The sequence below is a fragment of the Eublepharis macularius genome, chromosome 11 (assembly GCF_028583425.1).
Source record: "Eublepharis macularius isolate TG4126 chromosome 11, MPM_Emac_v1.0, whole genome shotgun sequence".
Taxonomy (NCBI): Eukaryota; Metazoa; Chordata; class Lepidosauria; order Squamata; family Eublepharidae; genus Eublepharis; species Eublepharis macularius.
Window position 1 is genome coordinate 41,599,521 of NC_072800.1, and position 25,277 is coordinate 41,624,797.

Below are 25,277 nucleotides of genomic sequence, written 5' to 3' on the forward strand. Positions count from 1 at the left end.
AAACAGAGTCCCCACATATGCCTTTGTCTTATCTTTTTCTTGTTTGGAGTTTGTGACCATCAAGCATCTGTACCATCAGTGAAGTACAGAGTCAGCTAGACAGAAAGGAAATGCATAGGGAAGAGTCAAGGGAGAGACAGAAAAGAGGCAAGGCTGAGAGTTATAATCACTCAGAAGAAAGAGAGAAAAATAAATCACACAGAGTTTATCTTTCACTGCACTAATTAATAAAATATGGATGCAGATCTGTTGAATATTATTGTATTCAGCGATGCCAAGTTCCATTTATGATCACTGCTGGGGAGTAAAAACTTGAGCATTGCATCTGGTGTTCTGTTGTGTGGGGCTACTGCCAGTCTTACGCAACTGGTTGGTAACTGAATGAGCCTGGGAGTGGAGTGCCCAGAAAGTGTCTGTCATCTAAGGTGTACAGCTTTTTGGTTACATAAAGGAGAGTGCATTCAGAGCAAGTAACCCTAGCAGGTGAGCCTAGCTACAGACTATTTATCTTCAATTATTATGATGGAATGAATCATTTAGAAGATATTATAGGAAATTTAACCATTTTCCAGATGGATCACACTGAGGCTTAGATTAGTCCCAAGGGCAATCGGTGAATTAATGGCCAGAAATTCAAAACATACAGAGAGCAGATCACTTAGTGGAGCCCAAATCTCAGATTACAGATGAGATTATATTTTAACACACTCACTTGCAGGCTACCACATGTTAAGGAACTGAAGACAAAAGCAGACAAATAGGAGAGGCTGCGTGGTGGAGCTCAAAGCGCAACCAACACAAGTCAACAGAGAAGCATGCCAAGAGAGCAAGAGGCAGAGAGCACAAGAGAACTAAGGAGCAAGAAAGGCATGAGAGAGGGGCACATCAAAGGAACAGAAAGCAAGAGACCCATTGAAGAGATACTCATGGAGCATGGAGAATGAGAGGACAGGACATAAAACCACACAAACAGGACTCAAATTGCACCTGGGCTCCTTTTCATGGAGACTGGAAGGCAATTGCCTTCAGAACCTCCATTGAAATCCAGGCTTTCCATACAAAGAGAAAGGATGGTTTGCAAGGGAAGTGCTTCATCCGTGTCACTTTTGTTGCTTCTTAAAAGTTCTGTGTCAAGTGATGAGAACAACTCTGCAGTGTATGCCCAGTATTCCCTTTTTTCTTGGTAGGAAATGAAGCCATGCAAACTCTTATGCACCTTACGTACCCTACCCCATCCACCCACCCTGTAAGAGAAAGCAGGGCAAGAGGAGATTTCTTCTCTTTCCTAATTTCAGTGCACTTTTATTGTTGTTGTTTTCCTTGAAAATGGATCATTTATTTTGAGTTTGTTCATTATTATACAACTTCATTTTTGTGCTCTCCTCCCACCCTTCTCTGCTCTCCCTGTTGTTGAACTGTGAGGGTGGCTGCAGGTGGTTGTGACATTCAGCCAGACAAGGTGGGTGGGCAGCTGATGTGGAGGAGGAGGCAGGGAATGTCTCCCTCCCTCTCCCTTCCCCTGGCGCCTCAGACACCACCATATCCAATGCGTTTCATGGAAAATGTAGTCCTCGGAGTACCTGCCTAACAGTTTTCTCCAGGATGCCTCAAGGCACAGTGTTAGGATTGGATTTAGGGCTTTTAAATATCATACTGGCCTCTGATTCACCTTTTCATAATTACGCTCTGAGTTAGTTTGGAGAGCCGGCAAGAGCAGAGTAATTGAAATACCATTTGCTCCATTAGGCACCTCTCCTTCAGATGGTTGGGAAACTGACAACTTGGAATAAATAATAGTGTGTTGTTGTAGCCTTTTGGTAATATCATAAAACTAGAGACATGAGGGAGGAGACATACATTGCAGGAGAGCCAGCTAGCCATGGTGGCTAGGAAAGAGGCTGGATTTGGGGAGAGAACTCTTCCTTCCTCCTTTGAAAAAGAGAGGGTACAAAAAGTCCCTGCAGACATGGGCTGCTCTGCTCCAGTGAGGTTCTGGATGCAGAGGATAGAGGGTATTCTTTAGGGGTGTGCATTTTGGGTTTCTGATTCAGCTTTTTAACCTGAATTGTGCCAATTTAGAAAGATTCAGGGTTCCCAAATCAGCCCGAGCATTGCTGAGCTGATTCGGGAATCTTGAAGGAAAGCTTACCGAAGAGATTTGGGAAGTTTCTGGCAAAGACCAACACTTTTCTTGCCACTTGCAACTGGCAAGAAAAGTGTTGCTTTTGGAGGGGGACCTCCTTCAGCTGCATTTGAAAGCAGCAACACTTTTCTTGCTCCACAAGAAAAGTGTTGCTGCTTTCAAATGCCTCCTTTTTCATCAGGGGTGGAGGGGGTCCCTCCTCTCCCTCCCCTCAACTGTAAAACCGTGATGTTTGAAAGCAGCTTCTTTCAAACCCCAGCAGCTTTTTTTCAGATGACAGGAGGGGGATTCCTCTCCCATCAGCTGTAAAGCAACAGGCATTTGAAAGCAACACTTTTCTTGCCCTTTGCAATCAGCAAGAAAAGTACTGCTTTGATCTTCGGTGTGCTCCGTAAAGATTCTCGAATCTTTAGGGAGAATACCGAAGCGTTTAAACACCCGAATTGTTTTCCTGCTTCAAGTAAACTCGAAATAGGAAACCCGAATATTTTTCGGGTGCACATTTCTGGTATACTTCGCAGGTTTGTTTGCCCCAACAGGGCACCAGACACCATCTCAAGGAGGAGCTGAACAAGGTACTCTGTGGTTACCCTTACTGCGATAATTTGACAGTAGCAACTTTGAGTCTATCTACTTGAGACGTCTTGCACGACGATGCTCAAGTGAAGGGGGAAGCAATGTTAGAATTTCCCCTCTACAGAGCCAGCAAAGATCGCTCCTTAGGAGGTTTGTTTATTTCCTCTTCACCTCCCAGAAGGCTCTGTCAGTTTCACCTCCCTTTCTGAGAGTCAAAGAGGAAATAAACAAAACCTCTGAGGAGCAATCTTTGCTGGCTTTCTAGAGAGGGGAAATTGACAGAGCCTTCTGATCTGTCTTTTAAAACTCTGCTTCCCGGCTAACATTGCATCTTCCTTCACTTGAGCATCCTCGTGTAAGAGGTCTCATGTAGAAAGACTCTTTGTTACTTTTATTTTTGTAGCTGCAAACCTTGTGCAAGATCTACTTTCCTTAAACTGTGTGTTTCTTATATTCTGACAACTTTATTGTAGCATAAGCTTTCGAGAATCACAGTTCTCTTCGTCAGATGCACGAAGAGAACTGTGATTCTCGAAAGCTTATGCTACAATGAAGTTGGTTAGTCTTAAAGGTGCTGCTGGACTCTTTTTGATTTTGCTACTACAGACTAACACGGCTAACTCCTCTGGATCTTATATTCTGTAGTCTGTTGTAGTTCAATAAAGACCTTTCTTGGTTAAGAGAGGTTGTGTCAGTCCTCACCTGCGTGCCTATAGCTTGGTCACGTGGTGGACTGTACAAGCTCAGAGGTTCATCAGGTCCCTAACAGTTGATGAAAAGTTTGGTTGGGTGGAGGTGGTTCTACAGGAGGTACTGGGGATCAGAGGGAGGAAAGAAAAGGACCCCCACCCCGATCCATAACACATAGCATCTATGATGTTTTGAAAACAGTATCTAGGATCCAATCAAAAGTGGAATGAGAGTCAGATTCTCCTACCTACCTGTCAGGTGCCCAGCTGCTGCCAGCAGCAATGGCCACCAAAATGTGGCAGCCATTGTGGGGTGGAGAAGGAGAGCAGCAATAAATGTCATTGGCTTTCCTCCTTTGGCATTGAGGAGTTACTCCTTTTTTGTTCTTGTATCTAGGGAGAAGCTATTAATGCCTACTCCTCACCTAGTTCCATTTCTCTAAGAGAAGGTATGGTGGGTAGAAATGCTGTGTGAAAATATTGCTCTTCTGTGAGCAGTATATGAATATTGAATTAAGACTATGCAGATTATCATATATAAACCATCACACAGAGAGAAAAAAATGATTTTCATTACTTAGCCTCTTTTGAAGCCATTCCCCAACTAAGCAGATCCAATGTTGTTGGTGGCAACTAGCACACAAAGTTTCCCAGTATACTTCTCTGCAGGAGTAACAGACTTACAGTGCCATCCTAAGCAGAGGTGCACCTTTTAAAATCCATTAAAGTCAATGGTCTTAGAAAGGTGTGACTGCTAGTATAATGCTGCTGATTTCCCAGCAGTACAAGGGAAGTAGAGTTATGCCTTTCAAAATGGAGCCAGGGTGTGTTTTGTGCTGGGATGCAGATCCTGAATAGATGATAATGGTTTTATTACAAGAACAGACACAGATTCCAACCAGCGCTCCTTTGTGAAAATAATCTCGTTGCTTGGAGGAGATACATTTAATGGGGTGCATCCAATGCTCCTTCAAGGAGCCTTCCGGCAGCTTAGGGGTGATAGCTCCCCACTGGGGTCAGGGTATCCCCACCCACAGCTCTGGCCCCCTGCCACGTGGCTGGTAGGGAGGGAAGTGTAGGGAGGCTGACTGGAGCCCACGGTGAAATGGCCTGTGCTCCCAGTGATGTCACTTCTGCTTTATACCAGAAGTGATGAGGGTGTTTTCACTACGTTATCACTATGCTTTGCTAAAGAATCAGCCCCACTGAGACCATGTTGCTTCCAGTTTAAACTGGCAGTGATGTCACTGGGAGCACACACATGAGCTTTGTGCATGCACAAAAAAAGAGAATTGGTGTGTCCACCCCCTGGTTTCAAGATAGGGGACCTAGCAACCCTGCTACAACCTAAGTTGCTTTCCTCCAACTAACCTGGTTCTTCCTCCAATGGAAGAGCAACTTCAATTGGAGGAACATTTAGGCTGGAGGAAGGCTTCAAACTTTGCTCTGTGTGGAGTGAAAGGATAGGAAGAGGGTCCATCCCAATATTTTGTCTCTGTGGGACAAAAAGATAGAATACCAAGCCTTGCTGGATGCTAGAGACATTTGCTGGCTCTAAATCCCAGCCAAATTTGTGGAGCCCCCTACACAAATGATCTCCTGCATTCTCTTATACCACTCTTGTCCCATGCATGTACATGTGTTTGTATGTAGTTGTTTTGACATTTATTTGAGGCAGTTAAACACACCCAAGGAGAGATACATGAACAAAAACACAGCACAAATAAACAGAGTATGCATTAAAACCAGTATAAAAATAAATGTAAAAAATCAGGGCAACCAAAGATCATTCACTATCAGTCAATTTAAACAAACATACAAACGCCCATCTGCTGGAAAGACCCCAAGAATTGCATTGCTGACATATTCAGAAAGGCCATTGCGCATAGTCAAAGCCACTGCAGAGAAAGCTGTGGCACATGTGACTTTTATACTAATCTGCTTACATGCTGTCACTGTTAGTATCTGCAGACCAGAGTTGCTACCCAGGAGTATATTGGGAAAGCCATCTTGCAGATATATGGATCCTGTGCCATTATAATCACTTTGCATTGAACATAGAAGAAGATCAGCAACCAATGAAATGTTCTCAACATTCGTGTAATGTGTGAAATAAAGCTGCCTCCAGCTAAGAATCCTATATCATCTTCAAGGGCAGCCCCATGTAAAGTGTATTACAGTAGTTTTTATTTACCCGTGCAACTGACACAGGATCTGACAAAAATTATTCATGGCACTGTTGTACAGTCATACAGAACTTGTTGATTTTCAATCACACTTTTATTCATAAAAACAGATTAATTTGTTTTTCCAAAACTAGCAACTTCTGCAGCAGGTACAAATTACTGACAATATGCACCTGTGACATTTAAATTGTATGTCTGCACCAAACCAAACATGAACATAGCTCTGTTGTTCCTATCAGGAGTAATCGATTCAATACATATAAGCGTTTGGTAACTTGGCACATAGTGAGAAAATAAGTCTTGTAAACTATTAAATAGGCATACTTGTAGAAGTTGAATCCAATAAGTGAAATATTTGTATTTCTGTGTAAAATTTTGAAGAACCACATTACCATTTATTTTTCTCTTTTTCTCATAAGAAATTGTTGCTGGCAAATATAACTTCTAGAAAGCTAAGTTCATTATTTTAGGAACTAGTAAGACCAATAGTTCCAGATAAAACAGGATGAAATTGGATGTGCACAGTATTACAGGCTATTGGCCATTCAATAAAATGTTACAAAAATGTTGAAGTGCTTTAGCTGTTTTTATGTGAGCATCAGTTTCCCATACATTTTCCATAATGATTTTCTTGCAGTAACTAATTTAACCTACTTGGCTGCGTGGCACAGCAAGCTGTCTCCCATTTCTTACCCAACAGACCATGACAAAACTCTACTAAATTAGAAGTATTATTTCTTTTGACTGATTTTAGAGTTGATAAAACACATTACTGTAAACTTTGCTTGTTAGTAAAAGATATGCAGACTTTGTAATAAGGTTGAGGTGACTTTTAAAATGCCCAATCACCATCTGCGACGTAGCCTGATATTTCACAACACTGTGAACAATGGCTCATTACTGGGTCATGCATAATTTCTACAACATATTACAAAATGACACATTTGCTCGGATTTTTAAATGTGCAGATGAGATTTTTGAAACCTTGGAGAACTTCTACCAGTTAGAGCAGACAATGGGCTGATTCAATGCAGAACATCTTTATGATGTTCTCTCCTCTTTTTTCCCTCTCCTTTGTTCTTAAACAGCAGAAATACCACCAGAGTCATTTTTAAAATTCAAAAGTAACTATTTTATTTATTTTAGAGGAGAAAGATAAGGTGAAATCAGGGGCTGAAAATTTCTGAGGTAATTCAACACAGAAATCTCTGAGGTAAAATCAGTACATGTACAGACTTTAGTTCTTATGCCCTTCACAGATACTAGTTTTTATGTTTAGAGGTTTTTGTTCTTGTGTTTTCCCCAAACACTCTAGTACACTTTCTTCTAGGATTCTCTTTCTCTTTGAGGTTTAAGAATGCTGCTACCCACTTTCTAGTACCGTAAAACAAACCCCTTCAAACATCAGTGCTTTCCTTCAGTTTTTGACTGAATCATAAGGTCGTCATAAGGCAGTTTCCTACCACACCCGACCTGAGATCTCTTCACTCTCCAGAGCTATCTCTCTGTTTAACTGAGTGTGACTCAGAAGTGATGCATCATGCTGGGGCTGATTCTTTAGCACTTGGCCAAAATCACAGAATTTTAAAAATTCTAACAAATTGACTCTGGCGTGACACTGTCTTCTGGGTCACTCTGGAAGTGATGTGATTGCATAGAGATGATGACTGTGTCCCCCCTTTAGCCCAGCCTCCTTTCTCCTGTTGATCAGCTGAGAATCAGCAGGCAGAGACCTTAACTGCTGGGATATTGCCCACCATAACGAAACAGATACACACTTGCAACATCCAGGGCCAATGCCAGAGTTTCTGGCACCTGAGGTTGGGGGCAGCTTCGCACACACACACACGTGCACCCAGACTGCATGATGACATCACTGCATGTGACATCACACAGCATGCTGCTGCGAGCCGGCCCCATTGGCGCAGCAGGCAGCTGGGATGGCGCGTGGGTGGCCTTCCAGCCCTCCCGCTCAGTTGCCCCACGCCGCCCCGGCCGCCTGCCATGCCTGGCCCGCAGCTGTGTGCAGGTGGTGGCAGCACGGGGCAACTGAGCAGGAGGGCTGGGAGGCTGCCCGCCCAGACTGCCTTGTGCTGCCGCCACCAGCACATGCTCCCGGCCAGGCGCGGCAGGCAGCTAGGGCGGCATGCGGGCGGCTTCCCAGCCCTCCCGCTCAGCCGCCAGCACTGCTGCCCCCAGCTCTGTGGCATGCGCCCCTGGTGCCCCCTCCAGCGCCTTAGCACTTGAGGTGGCTGCCGCACCCGCCTCCATGGATGCACCAGCCCTGGCAACATCTGAATGTGTGTTTAGATTCCACTTATGAAGTAGAACCCAATAATTACTCATAATTATTAATTAAACAGACATGTCTATGTCTAGTCCTTTCCAGACCAATGCAACTATGCTGAAGCTCCAAGCGCCTACAGTGAGTGTCAGGTCAACTTCTTCTAAACAGAACTATGTAGAGCCTCTGTTTTCAAAGGCAGTAACACTATGAATACCTGTGAGGAAGCAACAACAAATTGTCTGGGTTGCAGAACTTCTGGAGGTATCTAGTTGGCCACTGTGAGAGACTAGGTATTGGTCTAGATGGACCATGGATCCAGCACCACGGGTAGTGTTGCCAGATCTGGGTTAGGAAATTCCTGGAGATTTTAGGGGTAGAGCCTGGAGAGGGTAGAGTTTGGGGTATGGAGAGACTTCAGTGGGGTATAATGCCATAGGGTGCACCCTTCAACACAGCCATTTTCTCCAGGGGAACTGATGTCTGTCATCTGGAGATCAGTTGTAATTCTGGGAGATCTCCAGCCAGCATCTGGTGGCTATAACCGTAACAACGGCCTGCTATATTCTTGAAGGCCTCAAAGCAAAGCAGTTCCAAATTGCTGGCACTTCATTGGATTGTTAAATTCCTTATGTGGTTTGGAAGTTTTTTTCCTAGAGCTGTAAACAACTCTACATCCCATCTTTACATATTTAATAGATCAGGATTTCCAGCAGTTGTGCACTTCCTGTTTTACTTTTGCCTGATAAAACAAAATAGATTTAGCATTACTGAATTCAGCCAGTGGAAATTTAGCCTACTTAACTGACCTACCATGCACCCCTAGTCATAAACCTGATTACATTTGCCTTGGTTGATCTCTCTGTGATGCCAGCCCACTTTCCTGCCCTCAGGTGCTTGCATATTTTAGTACTTAAAAACACACACACTTGAAAACAGTTTATCGCTTGCTTCTACTTCATAACCAAGCCTGTATGCCGGAAGAACATCTGCATTTACTTTGGCCTTTTGGCTTTCAAGAAGGTCATTTTTATGGAGAAGATATCTAATTCATTCATCAATGGGATTTGCCTCTTATCAGATGCAAGCTGGCAATATGTAGCTTCTGTTTAGTTTTCAAAGAAGATGTTTTTGTGCAGCAAAAGGTTCTTAGTGTGTGATTGTACAAGTTGCCATTCAGAAATGTGTGAACAGACGGCATATTCTGGACCATCTCTTCCTTCATGTCTTAATTCTATCACAAACTTAAACAGTAACGTCTCAAAAGATTATGATGTTGCCTCTAGGCTATCTGCATGATACCTTGAGAAAAAGGAAGAAAATTCATTTAACCCAATAAGTACATTGCTGTATTTGTGTGAACTATCCTTATGTATATTTCTAGCTCTTATTTCTGTCATATTGTGTGTGTACATGTGCTTACAGTACTGTTTCTAGTCTACATAGCTGTTTGGGGTTCATTTATGCTTCCATCCATTTTATAACTGTGTATGATTTTCCTTTTAAACTGAAGGTTATTTAAATTGTATTATTAATATTCAGTAACAATATTAACCAAAGAGCAGCCTGTTCATATGACATCTTCTTTCATCTATAAAAAGATTTATATATCTTCATTGCCTGTAACAAACCTTAATGGTTTAAGGTGTTTCGGTAGGAATGTTTGCTAATTAGAATATTACAAAAAATGATGTGTTTATCAGTTATATGCAATTTAATAGATGATAGTATGACTATCTGAATACTACTGGCTATGTTCAAAGCAGTAAAACTAAAAGTTCAACTTATTTTAACTAACAGTGGCATGCTAAACAAAGTTACGCCCTTCTAAGTTCATTGAAATCCATTTAGAGGGTATAAGTTTGATTAGGGTTATGCTGTAAATGCCAGTTCTGGGCTGTGGTAAGTTGTTGCCCAAAAGCAGTCTTGTGTGGACATGTAAATATTCACACAGTGTACTTGTTTTTTTGTTGCCTCTTGAGTTACAGTTTTCTCTCTGTTGCAGTCTGTGCATATCTGCCTTTTTGGGATATACTTCTTGTGTCAGACGAAGCGGCTATGGTCCATGAAAGCTTGTGCCCCAGTAATTATGCAATCCTATGGAGAGTTACTAGTACTACAGTTTAGGTCCATGGACGTCAATGAGCTTAGATTAGAGTAACTCACCATAAGATTGCACTGTAAATTAATCTTTACGGGACCATGAGATGCTTTTGTTTCCTTAGGGATCACTGAGTATTATAAAATGAATTGGGGGGGGGGGGGAGAAAAAAAAAGTATTTTGCAAATTTCAGTCTCAGTGTTTCCCTGTCTATAATTGTTACAAAGCAACAGGGGAAATGGCGAAATCCATCAGTTCTTCATTTAGGCTTTGATCTGATCTCAGTTAAAAAGTGAAATATAAAAGAGACACGTTGTATCACTTGATAATGCAATTCACTAACATTCAGAGATTTTTTTTTCACTTTCCCCTCACTTTTGACAGTATTTATTTCTTCAGGTTGTGCTTATTCAAACTCTAGGATCCTTCTTTTCAGTCAAAACCTTCAATGTAGTATTGAAAACACCTGAGACAAATAGAAGCTTGACATTAACTCCTTTATTCCTATAGGGATTTCTGCAGTTTCTTCCATAAACAGATGCAAAGCCCAGAGTAGGAAGTAATAATTTCATTCTTGTAAAAAATTTCCATTCAACCTATTTATCATCAATATGTTTTTTAAAAATATCACTACACGTGTAGAGATCTCTTTATTACATTTTAACCCCATCTTTTCTTCATATATGATCAGAGTATGTTCTCTCTTTTTCTCCCTACAACAATTCCGTAACGTAGGTGAGAGAATGTGACTGGCTCAGCGAACTTCATGGCAGCAGGGGGATTCTGAGGCAGGTCTCTTAGACCTAGTCCTGCTCTTTAATCACTCTTCCACCCTGGGTCTCTGTGCATGTTGGGATTGGGAACTTTTAGTTAACTGCTAGTTTAGTAATGAATTGTGGGGAAAGGGTGTGTCATATATGTCTGTCTACATATCTGCCATGAGTATTTTCTGTGTTCTGTGCTGGGTAATGATCCTCTGAGAATACACGAAGTTGCAAAATTGATAGTCTGCTTGGCTGGGAGTTGCTTATCTCACAGGTGCCTACGGTGGCATCTACTTTCGTTTTCACAGCCGCCTGAGAAAGCGTTCTTAAAGGCCAGCTGAGCCTGAGAACTGAAAATGACTTCATTTTTGCTTCCCTCCTCCTGTCCCTCTCCCCTCCTGTCTCAAAAGCCCTTCCTCCCCCTATTGACCCCTTTGGGCCAGAATCTCAACCGTCCTTATCCCAAAGGCGGAAATTTTCCCTATAATTGACCCCTCCAAACTCCCATACATCACTTCTGCCAATGACCTTGTCTGAGTATGCTGATACTGATAGATCTCTAATAAAGTTACTTTAACTCATACCCTGGAGTGCGTGTGGTGGAATACTATGGGGATCTAACTGCTAGAACCTGACAGGGTGACAATAATGTATGGATATCTGTGTCAGTTATGTAAGTACATAGGATTTATTTTCCAAGGCTTATTCTCCAAGTTAGTTTTTACCTCTGTTGTTCTGGAAATTAAATTCTGTCATCATGCAGTTTGAAATGTGAAGGACCACTTACTATGTAATGCACAAAAAAGCAGTAAAATTGCTTACAGGGGGAAAAAACAGCGTTTATTTGTATGAATAAAGTATAATTTTTTTGTACAAGCACAAATTAAAGCATACCTGCCCTTGTTACGCCTATAATAACCTGTGTTTGAATGTTTGTGAACCCAACAATAGCAAGAGTCAAAGTTAAAAGCCTCTGAAACCATTTTATCAAGTGAAGGAGCATTACATAGTTTGAAAGTAAAACCTTTCCAAGTAACATTCGAAGATGTGAAATATAGTGAGACACTGGAAAACAAGCTATATCAGCCTCTCAGGTTAAATTGTTCTCTTCAAGTGAGGATAGTATGAAAGTTTTGCTCTTTTTCATTTGTAAATGCAGAGAGTGAAAGTAGGTCCTTGTTTGGTCTGCATTTTCCACTCATTTCAGGGAGGGATAGTGTGTTGTGACAGCAGAAAGCAGCACACATACCCAATATCCTGAAGATGTATGTAGCTTCCAAGACCACTTGATAACTTGCACCAGCTTAGCTTTAGAGGCACCCTGTATTAAACTTTAGAACTAAAAGTAGAAAAGAGCAAGAGTCCAGTAGCACCTATAAAACTAATAACATTTGTGGTAAGGTATGAGCTTTCATGAATCACTGCTCACTTCTTAAGATACAGTTAGAATGTGAGTCCATCTGTCCTTATATTTTGCTGAGTGGAGTAAGTTCAGATGCTGGATGACAAAAACCAGTGAATGACAATAGTAGGCTTGATTGGATGGGGTGGAGTATGCAGAGGGGTGGTGGGTGTGAAGGAAGCAGCATTGGTAATGAGACAGGAAGCGTAGGTCTCAATGCAGTCCAGGCTCTCATTACCAATGCTGATTTCTCCACGCTCACCATCCCTCAACATACCCCACCCTATCTTATCACGCCTGCTATTGTCATTCATCAGCTTTTGTCATTTACCTGTTAATGTCATTTGGCATCTGAAATCACTCCACTCACCAAGATATAAGGATAGATGGACTCACATTCTAGCTGTATCTGAAGAAGTGAGCTGTGACTCACAAAACCTCATACCTAGTCTTATAGGTGCTACTGGGCTCTTGCTCTTTTCTACTGCTACAGACAGACTAACACGGCTATCCGACTTGATCTATCTCTAGAACTAAAAGTAAATCACATTCCCATTTTAACAGTTTATTGCCCCCTGTCAGGTACATAAATGTATACCAGCCTAGATGATTCCTTGGAGCAGGATGGCTGCATAGACATAAGAGCCCTGCTGGATCAGAGCAGGGCCCCAAACTCTGTTTACCCTATAGCCACCCACATGCTCTGGAAGGCTCACAGCTAGTGCACAGTTTCAAGTAGGTAGCAATATTGGTCTGCAGTAGTACAGCAGGATTTGAGTCCAGTGCCACTTTAGGGAACAAGATTTTCAGGGTATGAAAACCTTACCCAGAAAATTTTGTTGGTCTCTGAGGTGCCACTGGACTCAAATCCAACTAGGGCATGATGCTAAAGCTCTCTCTTTTTTTTTTTTTGGATTGGCTTCCTCAGCAGCTGGCATTCCCAGGAGGTAACTGACCCTAAACATAGAGATTCCATTTAGCCATGATAGCTAATGGTGATTGTGGCCTGAATTTCTGCATGAATTTGTCTAATCCCTTTCTAAAGCTATCTAAGATAGTGACCATCAAAACATTATATAGCAATGAATTCCTTAATGGTGCATTGTTTGAAGAAGTGCTTCTTTTGTCTGTCCTAAATCTGCTCCCATCAGCTTGATTGAGTGTCCTTGGGAGAGCAGGGAAAAACTTCTCTCCATATAGTTCCTCTTTTATAGTACATAATTTCATAAACCTCTCTCACATCCCCTTCCAGCTGGGTGTCTTTCAGTGCAGTCCTAAACAGAGTTGCGTGGCACAAAGCCCATTTATTTTGAATGACTTAGAGGAGTATAAAGCTGTTTAAAATTACATCATTAGTTGCTAAACTGAAAAGCACTTTAGCCTTTCCTTGTATGGAAGGAGATCTAACCCTTGATTATTTTAGCTTGTGAGTCATCTCAAATCTATCAGTGCCCATTTATGTGAGGCTGATAAGCCGCTTCTAGAAGCCGCAGCTCTTGTCAATATACAACTCACAGTACATCAGCCCTGGTTTACTGGCAGTGGTGACACAATGTCGCATTAGTGGGATACAACAGCCTCTGTGCTCTAATCAAGCTGATTAATACCCCTCCTCACATAGAAATGTATGGATCCATAATATTATGCTGTTCTACAAATCAGTGGAAGCATGCAACTAAATTTTCTACTTGAAATTCTAGTGATTTCTCAAAGAGGAGTACAAGCCCACTTTCAAAAGGAAAAAAAAAGAGGACATGTACGTGCAGGATTTTTTCCTTGTTTAACTACATGGCACAGACAAATGTAAATCACACATAAGAGGGAGCCTATAGGAAAGCAGAATGTATCTGTTGAACAAAAAAAGAGTAGTTTCCTTATTGCTAATAACTGCATGAAGTATTTATCGCAAACCCACATTCAGGTAGGGATGTTATTTAAACAAAATAAAGTTTGGATGACTGCAGTAGACTCTGCTTAAAGGTCTCTACAAATACCATTGGGGAAAAGTGAAATGGAAGCAAAGTTACAACTGCCTGTAACTTTCCTACACTGTTGTGCTATGTCCTAAATTACTAGCTAGCTTCTGTAACAGGTGGAAAATTATTCATTTAAAAATTTTAGCCAGTAGCCACAAGAGGGAGATAAGTACAGGAGAATGACTCTGCATAGTATATTTTGCTTATCACAATCACATCTTCTAAATCTTGAATTTAGCCTTATAAGATAAATGCTAAATGATAACTTCAAGTTTTTAAATACTTGTGAAGTAAAATGTTCAAAACTTTCACCACCAAAGTTTGATCAAATTGTCATTTGCTCAAATTGTGTGTGTAGTTAGTTCTGGGAGAATTAATGCTATTCACATATGGATTTTTGTGATGTTTTCTAAGAACATCAGATATCACTAATAAAGCCCTCAGTCTGAAACTTTCATGATTTGGAAATTTTCTGAGATTTTCCTTAAGAAAGCTGTTAACTGGAAGTTAGATGCTTATATTTAAATATGTAACTATTTTTATGTATATTTGGGATATCATCTTGAGAAATACATTGGTGGCCAGTGAAGCTTGCTTGTTAACTTTCACGTTAATCTGCATACAATAACAGTCATTTTCTAATTCAAAATGTGAATATGCCTTAAAAATTAGCGCTATCTGCTACGTGCCAGCAGTGTTAAAACTCAGCCTATGCGTGGCGCATTATGAGGCCACGAAGCTGAGCAGAGATAGGCAGCAGTAGCAGGACCGGAACTGCTAAAGCGTGCCCGCATAAGAATGTTAGCCTTAGGTAACATTGTGCCGTTCAGGTCAGCTCACAATAAGAGCAAAGTCAAACAAGGCTGAATCCTTGATGTTTTGTGTTTTAAGTATCTGAAAATTGTTCATGACCAGCTTCGACCCACAAGACCTCAAATGATCATATGAGCAAGGCAATAAATTGATGGTAACTTGCCCAGGGCCCATGTTCTAGATGTGATGCTGGTGAAAGTTGCATCTCGTGGCTCTGCCTTTTCATGTAGATCTAACTGCCTTTGCTGGATTTAATAGAAAGGAAACGGATACATTTAACTTCACTGAATGGAAACTGACCATGGTGGCTGAACGTACATGGCTGAAAAACTCTACATGTGGAGATGCATATGAATTCCACCCGATCAAACGAAATGGGGAGACACTTCCTTTCCAGAACGCCACAGCTAAGCAAGATCTTGTCAAGGCCAACTGCTTGTCAACCTGTGTTTGTCAGTCTTTCAGACCATGGCCTTTCATCCTGGGATGGGCTGATGCACTTTCCTGGCAGCAAACATAAATGGAATATCATAGATATCACAGCTAAACATTTGTGTAAGAAAAGGCATTGTGAAAATCCTAGTAGGCTCAGAAATGGATTGCAACCGTCACAATTTCTGCATGCTTCACCACCATGGACTAGCTCCATATTCCTGCCTGGCCATGCAAATATGGCTATTCAAGGCATTTCAAATGCCAAGGAATATCAAATGCAGGCGAAAAAATGTAAAGGTAACTAGAATGATTATACAGAGTGCAGCAGATCTGTACAAATACATGAAACTGAAGGTAACAGTGTATATGTGATCTGGACAGACCATTAATTGAAATTTATTATATTAACAGTAGCTTTATGTGTCAGTATTTTACTTCTTACAGACAACTACTATGTCTTATGTTTTATTATTCAGAGTAGCTGTATATTCAGCTTTGGCTCTTCTGCAGTCCTATGCAGTTATTCCAGCCTAAGCCCATTAAAATCAATGGGCTTAGACCAAAGTAACTCTGCATAAGATTGCGCTGTAAGTGTTCTTCCTGCTGTCTTTTTTTTTTCTTCAAAAAAGGGAACCAGATGCTGTGCTGGCAGACTCTTGAAAGCTCCAAGTCAGTGTGCTAAATACAACCTATCATTTGGTGGTATCATTAATATCCAGGTTTATTTAGTTATTTATGGTCAAATGTTTACTGCCTGGACTTTGATATACTTAATATTAATAATAATCATGCTGTTGAGTATTCTATTAGGTCTGTGCTGCTGAGAGCAGTCTTGAAATATGTAATTTATTTTATTCTTCAGGCAACAGTGGTAGTGCTTTATATGTATCCAAGTTTTTTTTTTCTTTTGAGGTATAATATGTAATCCATTAATGTTTTGTTTCTTTAAGGAAATATGTCTGAATACCCTGCTGTGAAAAGGAGGGGCCAGAAGTTGTTTTCTTCTGCTTAAATCCTTGCGTCACACCAGAAGGAAGATTATAATGTCAGGAAGGCTATTGCCTCATGAAAAAGTTAAACTGGTATAAGTACCTGACTTCGTCAGATCTGGGAGCCCTTTACCTCAGAATGCCTCCTTGCTAACAGATGTCAGGTGTTGATCGCTTTAACGTCTTACTCACTGTCTGAATATTCCAGACAGTTCTACTGAGGCTTCTGTAATTTAGGTTACAGTTTTCTGTTCATTGCTAAATGTAAGAAAACGTTTTACCTCAAAAGGGATGAATAAAAGAGTTGTCAGGTTATAAACAGTCTAATTAACTAGTCTGATAACATCTGATTAGAAAACATATGTAGGCCTAAAAAATTTGGTGACCTAGGCATGCAGTAGTCTATTTATTTAAGTAACTAGTTGAAACTGGCTTATAGAAATCTCACAAAAACTGACTAGAAGATGAGATTTTCAGAAAGTAGTTTACTTACATAAACTCACATTCATGTTTGTCCCAAACAGTCAACTAGCTCACCCAGTGTATGCTTTAAAAAAATGAATTTCACTCCTGACAAATATCTCCAGAATGAACAAACATATTGACTTGTATCTTACAAGAGCTGCAGAGTGAATCTTGCAGAATATGACGGATTCGACTTCCCTTTCCAAAACAAATTTGTTCCTGGGGGACAGTGGAACCCCATGAGCAAGATAGGGAGCTAATGGGGGTTTGTACTGGAAGGGAGGAATTGGCAGAAAGCACCTTTCCGTTGTTCAAAACAGGCATTGGGATATAAGCCAATATTTAGAAAATCAAGCCTCTTAATAATATCAAGGCAAAATTTCCTCTCTGATATACAATCCACACTAGTTGCCTTGAGTCCAGTTTATCTCAGTGGAACCTCTAATGTGCAATGATGTTTTGGGGCTTACATTTTTAAAAGTTGCTGTCAAAAATGTTCATTTATCTTAGCTAGTCTGAACTGATTAGAGGACTTTCCTTGGAGACATTTTTTAATTCTAGGGGGAACTTTAAAAGGTTAAGGTGATAAGAGAATTTTTTTTAGTTCAGTTACTCCTCTTACAGTGGTAGAAATTGCATTAGCTGAACTTCTGCTTTGTAGGCAATTATGACAGGTGTGGGAGCCCCAAAATATGGCAATCCTAAGCATGCTGCCATCTTCACAGAATCTTGTTGTGAGATGTCAGCCTTGATTATTGGCTTGGATTCATGGAAACATTTGCGTTTATTGCTGTAAGTTATAATTTAATGTTAAGATGTTACCATTCTTTTTCCTTCAAAGTAACTGAATGGAGATAACATATTGATAGAAGTTGCTATCAGCTCTTTATTTCTCTTGTGCTCTATTCATTATTGTTTTGTAATTGGACAAACTGAACGAGATAATGCCTCAGGCAGGATTTTGGAGAGATGGTATTAGACATATTTTAAATAAATAAGTAATGTGTAGTTCCAGAATAACCACTTTAGATTAATATTAGTTGACATTGTTTTAATTTGGAAATCTTCTTTCCTTTCGTGATATTGTTTGGTAATACCTTTATGTCTGCAACATGTGACATGGAAGACTACTTTGCATATTACTTTTTCTGCTCATGCAATTCATATTCAAGTAAGGAAAAATCAGTTTCAGTATAATATATGGATCGTGATGCAAGTTCCTTTTCACTTGCATGAGACATCTCTAATATATAAAAGGCAAGCTGTGTTGCCGCCGGCTTATTTTTTATCCTGGCGCAGGAGCAGTGAGTCATCGGCAACATTGCAACGGAGAAGCCCAGAGAAGCAGCAGCCATGGAAGCGGCAGGGAGGCCCAGTGCACCACCATGCCCCTCTAGAGGGCTGCACCGCTGCACCAGCCTTCTCTATTGCTGCACCATCCTTGACGGAGAAGCCCACTGCAGTGCTGCACCCCTCCCAAACCCGTTGTTTCCACTACGGGCTGAGTTGCTAGTGCTATCATAAATGATTATATGTGAATCCACAATACTCATGTTGCCAACTCAGCATTGACCTGTAATTTAAAAAATAAATGGCAGTTCTTCAAAGTGGAAAAAATAGATGGCATTTGAGCACTGGCAGAGCTCAAACTCTACTAATGTGGCTATAGGAGAAATGGAGATGAAAAACAGCTAGTTCACATGTACACTCAAGGTGGATATGGGCAAACAATTTTCATGCGTTTTTGTTGGTCATATGCAGTTATATGAGCCTTTGCTTCAAAATGTACTGTGATGAGTCTGCTAAACAGCAGCTAAAATTTTTAAGCATTAGATGTTCTAGTAGTGATTTCAGTAGCAGTGATTCTTGTATCAGCGGGAACACCATTCTCTGCCTGAGTTACCTTTTATGGCCAGCTTTCAGCTTTTCTGTGAGCAATAACAGACCCGCTGGATGTCATACAAGCAAGAAGAATGGGACCATGCCTAATCCTGTGAATGGCACAGCTGAAAGAAAGAAGCATAGTGACTGGGCTGGCTTTCTGGCTCAAGAGCAGACTGACTATTCCTTCATACCTGTTGCACCAGAATCTTAGAACACTGCATCATTGTGGTGGCTTAGGGCCAAACTACAAGTGACGCCTGACACTAGTTGTACACTTGTCAGCTTCTCTCAAGTTTTGATGGGAAATGTAGGTGTCCTGGTCTTGCAGCTTAGCTCTCCGACTGCTGTCCAATGGACTTTTCAACTGTCATTTGTCCAACATTCCACCAAGCTGAATACATTTCTCATCAAAACTTGAGGGAAGCTGACAAGTGTCCAACTAGTGTCAGGCGTCACTTGTAGTTTGGCCCTCAGAGGCTCAGATGGTGCCTTCCAATGTGCCGAACACTTTAAAGCATAATGCTAACGAGGGTTTTTTTTCTGGGAAAAGAGGTGGTGGAACTCTCAAGAGGGAAATGAGGAAGAAACACATGGGATTCTTTGAAATCATATTATTTTCAAGCACTATTGCCGAGTATTTTCAAGAGATGCCGGAACTCCATTACCCCGCGTTCCCCCTGAAAAAAACCCTGATGCTAACTATGCTAACAGTGCAATCCTAAGAAGACTTACTCCAGTCTAAGTCCATTGATTTCAATGAGTTTAGACTGGAGTAACTCTTCTTAGGATTGTACTGCAAGGCAAGATCAGAATGGCCATATGGTGTCTGTTATGGCACTGGTATTTAAAGAGAATATAAAAAGCAAAACCATATGCTTTTAGTACAAGACGTACTTTAGTATTTTGAGATAGTGAGGAACTATTAGTTATCAAGGTTGTTCAGTGTTCAGTAAGGCACGAAGTAGGGAACATAACAATGCTATAAACATAAAACCAATTCAATATGTAAATTGACTAAATGCCAATGAGCTAGTAGAATTTCTTAGAACATAAACATTAAAGTCAATGAATGTGCTGCCATACTTAAAGGAAAAGTATTCTAATATGTGGTTCATATCTAGCTGAATCAATCCATATCACCAGAGAACAAATCTCAGCTTCTAATTCAGACATCACAACAAAGTGCTGTCCAGAAAAAACTAGGAAGAAGTCCATCTCATTATTTTGTAGGAGGGAAGGGGAAGAGAGTACTCTTTTGTTGTTTTCGTCACAGATAACCTGAAGTTGGATTATTATGCTGAATACAGTCCACCGTTCCTGAAGGGGTAGATAAACTGGGTTTCAGCTCTGTAGAAATGAGGAGGGGCACCCAAAAGTTAAGTGCTATTCCTCACAGCAGTAGTGATATCCATTCACAGAATCTTTGTTACTCTAGCACTTTTCCAGTTGCAGTTTCTCTGTGTCAACTATTTTATTACTTTTAACTCTGTGTCTTCTGTTGCATTTATTTTCAAGGTTAAAATCATGGCATGTTTGGAACATTTCAGTAAGCCTTTCTTCACAAACATTTTTCATGTTCCGTATTGTACACATAATAGCAAAATCAAGCAAAGATTATTCAGTTTCTGCTTTTTTCTTGTGCCCACTTCTACTTAAGTCTGAACTGCTTCAAAGAGTCATATAGCAGACTCTTCATAAGGTTTAGACACTCCCTACCAAAAGTTCAGCTTTGCCGTTACTGTTCCCCCCCCCCAGTCGGAATGAAGAGGCAGACACAAAAGTTGGGAAATAAAGGGCCACTTTATTAAATAAACACAACATAGCTGTCAATGTGGCAACTAGGACCTCTGTCTTGACCTGTTTGGGCCACAACTGGTGGAGACCTACCTCACACCTGAACCCTATGAACTGCTGGACCGCCCAATCATATGCCCGCTGGATAATGGGGGGCAGAGCTAACTGAATGGCCCTGAACATCTCATACTCCCAATCTGCCAAAAATTCTGAGGCATCTGAGCTGGCAGCAAGTCAGCCTCGGGGGCAAGCTGACAAAACCGGTCCTCCTTCTGTAGTTCCCTGAAGAGAAGGGTAAAGACATCCACCTGAAGAACCCTCAAGGGCAGACAAGCAGGACAGTATATCATTACGTGATGCCATCTTGGAAGCCGCCCTCAGCGGCCTCATTTCCCCCCCACCCCTGTACTGGGCACTGAAAGGCCATGTGCCTGTTCTTAAGCCCAGCTCCCCCAGAATGCCAGATCTGAATCAGTAGGGCCCCGCAATACACTGAGGCCACCGATTCAATAGAGCCCCCCCCAGCACAAAGTTTGGGGGGAGTGGGCTGACAGGGGGAATGGGCTGCTGCCCTATTACCCACTGGGGCTCAAGACAGTAGCTCAGGCTGCGAAGGATGCGGGCGCAGCAAGCGAGGTGCCTGCCATCAATAAGCTCTTCCCCCCAGCTGGGGGAAAGCAGGCCGCTGGGGGTGAATGTGCTGCCTCCCTGTAATCCACTGGGACCGAGGACACTAACTCAGGCTGTGAAGAAGGCGGACGTGGCAAGCAGGGGTGCCCGCTGCCACCAATAAGCCTTCCACTCAGCCAGGGAAAAGACCCTTTGCAGCCGCGTAGCCACTCTCTTGCTGCCCTGCTGGCCAGTTGGAGTGTCAAGGCAGTACTCCTTCCTCAAGCAGGGAGCAAACAGGCCCGCTGACTCCGTTCACAGTCAACCAGCCCGCTCAGGGCAGAATAGCGTCATCTCCACCTCAACCTTGCATCATCCCAGGCAAGCCGCACTGCTGCCATGAAGACTAGCGCATCTCTGCTCCTCATGCTGGGTGAGAGCTGCCTTTACCACTCAGCTTTGCCCAAGCACAAGGTACAACTGAGATGCCGAGGGGCAGAACAGCCTTATAAGGATGCCCGGGATGCCTCCACCTTCCTCCCTCCTCTGCAGAGGCAAATAATGGCCCTCAACTGAGATGGCTATTGCCACCAGCTGGGAATGCCGCATTCTCCTTTCCTCTCCCTTTCTTTTTCCTGTTATAGCAGCCAGAGTATCCTATACTTCTGAATGCATCTTGCTGCCACGTCTTGTGTCACAACATTCTGGCTTTCTCTATTGCACTTAATCTTGTTTCCCCAAAGGTGACCACTGCCTCTTCTTCCATCCTGTGTGAGATAGGACGGGCAGGTTTCACCCACTGTCTTCAAATCCTACTTCCACACTTCTAGCCTTTTTTTTTAGACCAGAAGAATAAGCCCCACCACATCTACCGTCTAGTCTAGGGATCTTTTCCTGTGTTCCATATCTTCAGTATCTTCATAGCTTTCCATGAACTATCTGAGAACTGCACCTCAGTCTCACATGGAAGATTTGCATGACATAGACCCTGTTCAGGCATCAAAAAGTATATTCACTTATCTACATGTTCATAGAGGGGAGATGGATTGTGTCCACTAAACGTCTGCATGTGTGCTCAAGTGTCTGTCATGAACTTTTCATATTTGCAAACATACATTCATTCATTTATTTCAATTATACCCTGCCTTTCTCTGCAATTGGGACCCAAAGTGGCTTACATTGATCGTCTTCGTCCTTCTGTGCAGCCCCACATTGGGACTGCGCAGGCGCAGGCCAGCCGCGGAAAAGATTTTTCTAGCTCTAAGAGATGTGAGGGGGACGTTCGGATCCACCGCGCATGCGCGCCGGTGTTCCCGCCAATTTTGAATGCATATATATCCGAACGTCCCCGGCATTCCCTCAGTTCCTTTTTCGCCGCCGTCGAAAAGGTTCTTATTGTCTAGCGTTCGTTTCAAGCGTCTCTTCGGAGTTTTGGATCGTTTCTTCTGCTGGTCGGTATTTTCCCCTTGTCATCTGTCGGGAGATACCGTTCATTATGTCGCAGACATCTTTGTTTAAAAAGTGTCATAAATGCGGCACTAAGATGACCCATTCGGACGGCCATGAGCTCTGCCTCATCTGCCTGGGCGAGGGGCATGTTGTCGAGCGCTGCTCCATTTGTATGTCCTTCACTCCGAAGGCAAGGAGTGATCGGAAGGCCAGGCTCCGTGCCTTCTTGTGGGATGCCAACCTTCTCCCCCCCAAGCCGTCAGGCTCTTCGGGAGATAGGCCGCGCTCCGCCGCTCCGTCACCGGCGCCGTCTCGTAAGTCGCCAGAGCCGCTCCCCTCGGAACCGACGGGGCAACCCGTTCCGGAGGCCCGTCCTGATTCCGGTTCCGGGGATCGTCCTTCGAGCCGGAAGGCCAAGAAGCGTTCCGCGCCCAAGCCGAAGTCCTCCTCCAAGCCTTCGGTTCCGGAGGCTGTTTCGGAGCCCCCGTCCAAGAAGGCCAAGGCGAAGTCGAGGGCCAAGGACCGTGCATTGTCCCCAGCTTCGACTGTGCTGCCTGGTTCCCCGGCCGAACCAGTCCTGATACCCGACGATGTGGTGAGTCTCCACACCCCGTCGCCTCCTTGCACGCCTCCTCCGTCGGTTCCCGAGGAGTTTATGCCGTTTCCGCCTTTCCCGGAACCGTTCCAATCTTTTGAGCACTCCCTGCCGTCCGCCCCGGCGCCTTCAGAGGCCTCCGTTCCACTGCCGTCTACCTCGTCGGTTCCGATGCCTCTTCGCTGGCCTGCCCCGGTGCCTGCTCCTCTGCCCCCTTGCCAGCCGGTCGCGGGGGTTGGGAACATGACCTCCTGGCAGGATTTTGTGGCGTGGTTCCAGCAGTCGCTGCCCTTCCTGCAACATCCGTCGGTTCCGATGGTCTCCGTTCCGGCTCAGCCAGTCGGGCTCCCAGCACCCGCTCCTCCACCTCCGGGCTTACCTCTGCGACCGCCGGTTCCTGCAACTTATCCGTCGGCCCCGACCGCTCACCGGTCTTCGGTTCCGACGCAAACCTCGCCGGAGTTTTCGGATTCCGAGGATGATGAAGGTCTGGCGTCACCGTCGGAGTGCTCTTCAGACGCGGCCTCGGATCCTTCCCCGGATGACACCGTGGGTGGGCCCCGCTCATCGTCCCCGAATGACGATTACAGGCTATTCTCCGAACAAATGGTGCGGATGGCCGCCGCGCTGGAGATAGACGTCTCCTCCACGACCTCCAAGCCCAAGAGTAAGCTGCTGGAGGCGCTGTATTCCGGGTCCCCCGCGTCGGTGGCGTTTCCCCCTGTGGAGGATTTTGTTGATAACGCTCTCGCGCTCTGGCAGGCGCCGGCGTCCCTGTCCGCGACGGCAAAGAAGGTGGAACGGTACTACCGTTTAAAGCAAGATGATTGCCCGTACCTCTTCAATCACCCGAAACCCTCGTCGATCGTGGCTGAGGAGGGTCAGGCTCGGTTCCGTTCCGGTTCCTCGTCGGCCCCGGCGGACCGAGAAGGCAGGAAGCTGGATGGCGTGGGCAGGAAACTCTACTCATCCGCGTCTCTGGGATTCCGTATTGCCAACTTCCAGGCCATAATGGGTTCCTATAATCTATTCCTGTGGAAGAGGCTGTCTTCTTACCTCTCCGACCTCCCGGAGGATCGCCGCCACCTGGTTAAGGCCCTCCAAGCCGAGGCCGTGAAGCTGTCAAAACAGCAAATGACAGCTGGCAAGGACGCCGCCGACTCTGCAGCGCGAGCGATGGCAACTTCGGTGGTCCTGCGTCGGCACGCCTGGCTCCGGTCCACGGCCCTGCCTCCAGAGAAGAAGGCGAAGGTGGAGGACTTCCCGTTCGAGGGGCCCCAGCTCTTCTCGGAGAAGACGGATGAGTCCCTCTCCCTGATGAAGAAGAATCAGCAGACGGCCAAGTCCCTCGGGGTCGCCCCCTCAGCCCAGTCGTCGGGTCCGAGGTATCGCTATGGTCGGTTCCGATCCTACCAGACCCCTTATCAGCCTTACCAGCAGCGTCAAGGGCGCTTCTTCTCGGGCCAGTCCTACGGTCACCGATCCTACTCTGCCCAGCAGCGTCACCCTTCCAGGCGCTCCGGCCGGTCCAAGGGCAGGCAACAGCCCTCTTCGCCCAAGCCTTCGACCTCGGCGCAGAAGCCCTCGGTCTTCTGACTGCGCCTGAACGCTCCCCCGTTGGCCTCCGAGGGTGCTTCCTCTGCTGCCCAGTTTCTGGACAGGCTTCGACCTTTTTTGCCCTGTTGGCAACGTGTTACTTCTGACGCTTGGGTCCTGTCCATTGTGGCCCATGGTTACAAGTTAATGTTTGCGGATGCACCCCCTCTCTCTCTCCCTCCCCGTTGTTCTCCATGTTGTGATGTTGTGTTACACAATAATGTTATGGAGTTGGTTACCAAAGGTGCTGTCCGGGTGGTCAATGTCTCTACTTCCCCATGGGGCTTTTACTCCAGATACTTCCTTGTGGATAAAAAGGGTGGAGGTTCCCGGCCCATCTTAGACCTTCGAGGCCTCAATGGTTATTTGAAGGCTGAGAAGTTTCGCATGCTGACCCTGGCGCGAGTCATGGAACTCCTGGAAGTGGGCGTCTGGCTGGCCATTCTAGACCTGAAGGATGCCTACTTCCACATTTCTATATTTGAGGGCCACAGGAAATACCTGCGGTTTGTGTATGGGAATTCTGT

The 25,277-nt window shown here is 43.9% G+C and overlaps 1 protein-coding gene across 3 annotated transcripts in view; it reads left to right on the forward strand.

Moving 5' to 3' along the window:
* THRB (thyroid hormone receptor beta) overlaps positions 1-25,277 on the forward strand; it is a 244,238-nt gene that overhangs the window by 169,933 nt on the left and 49,028 nt on the right. The window lies entirely within an intron of this gene.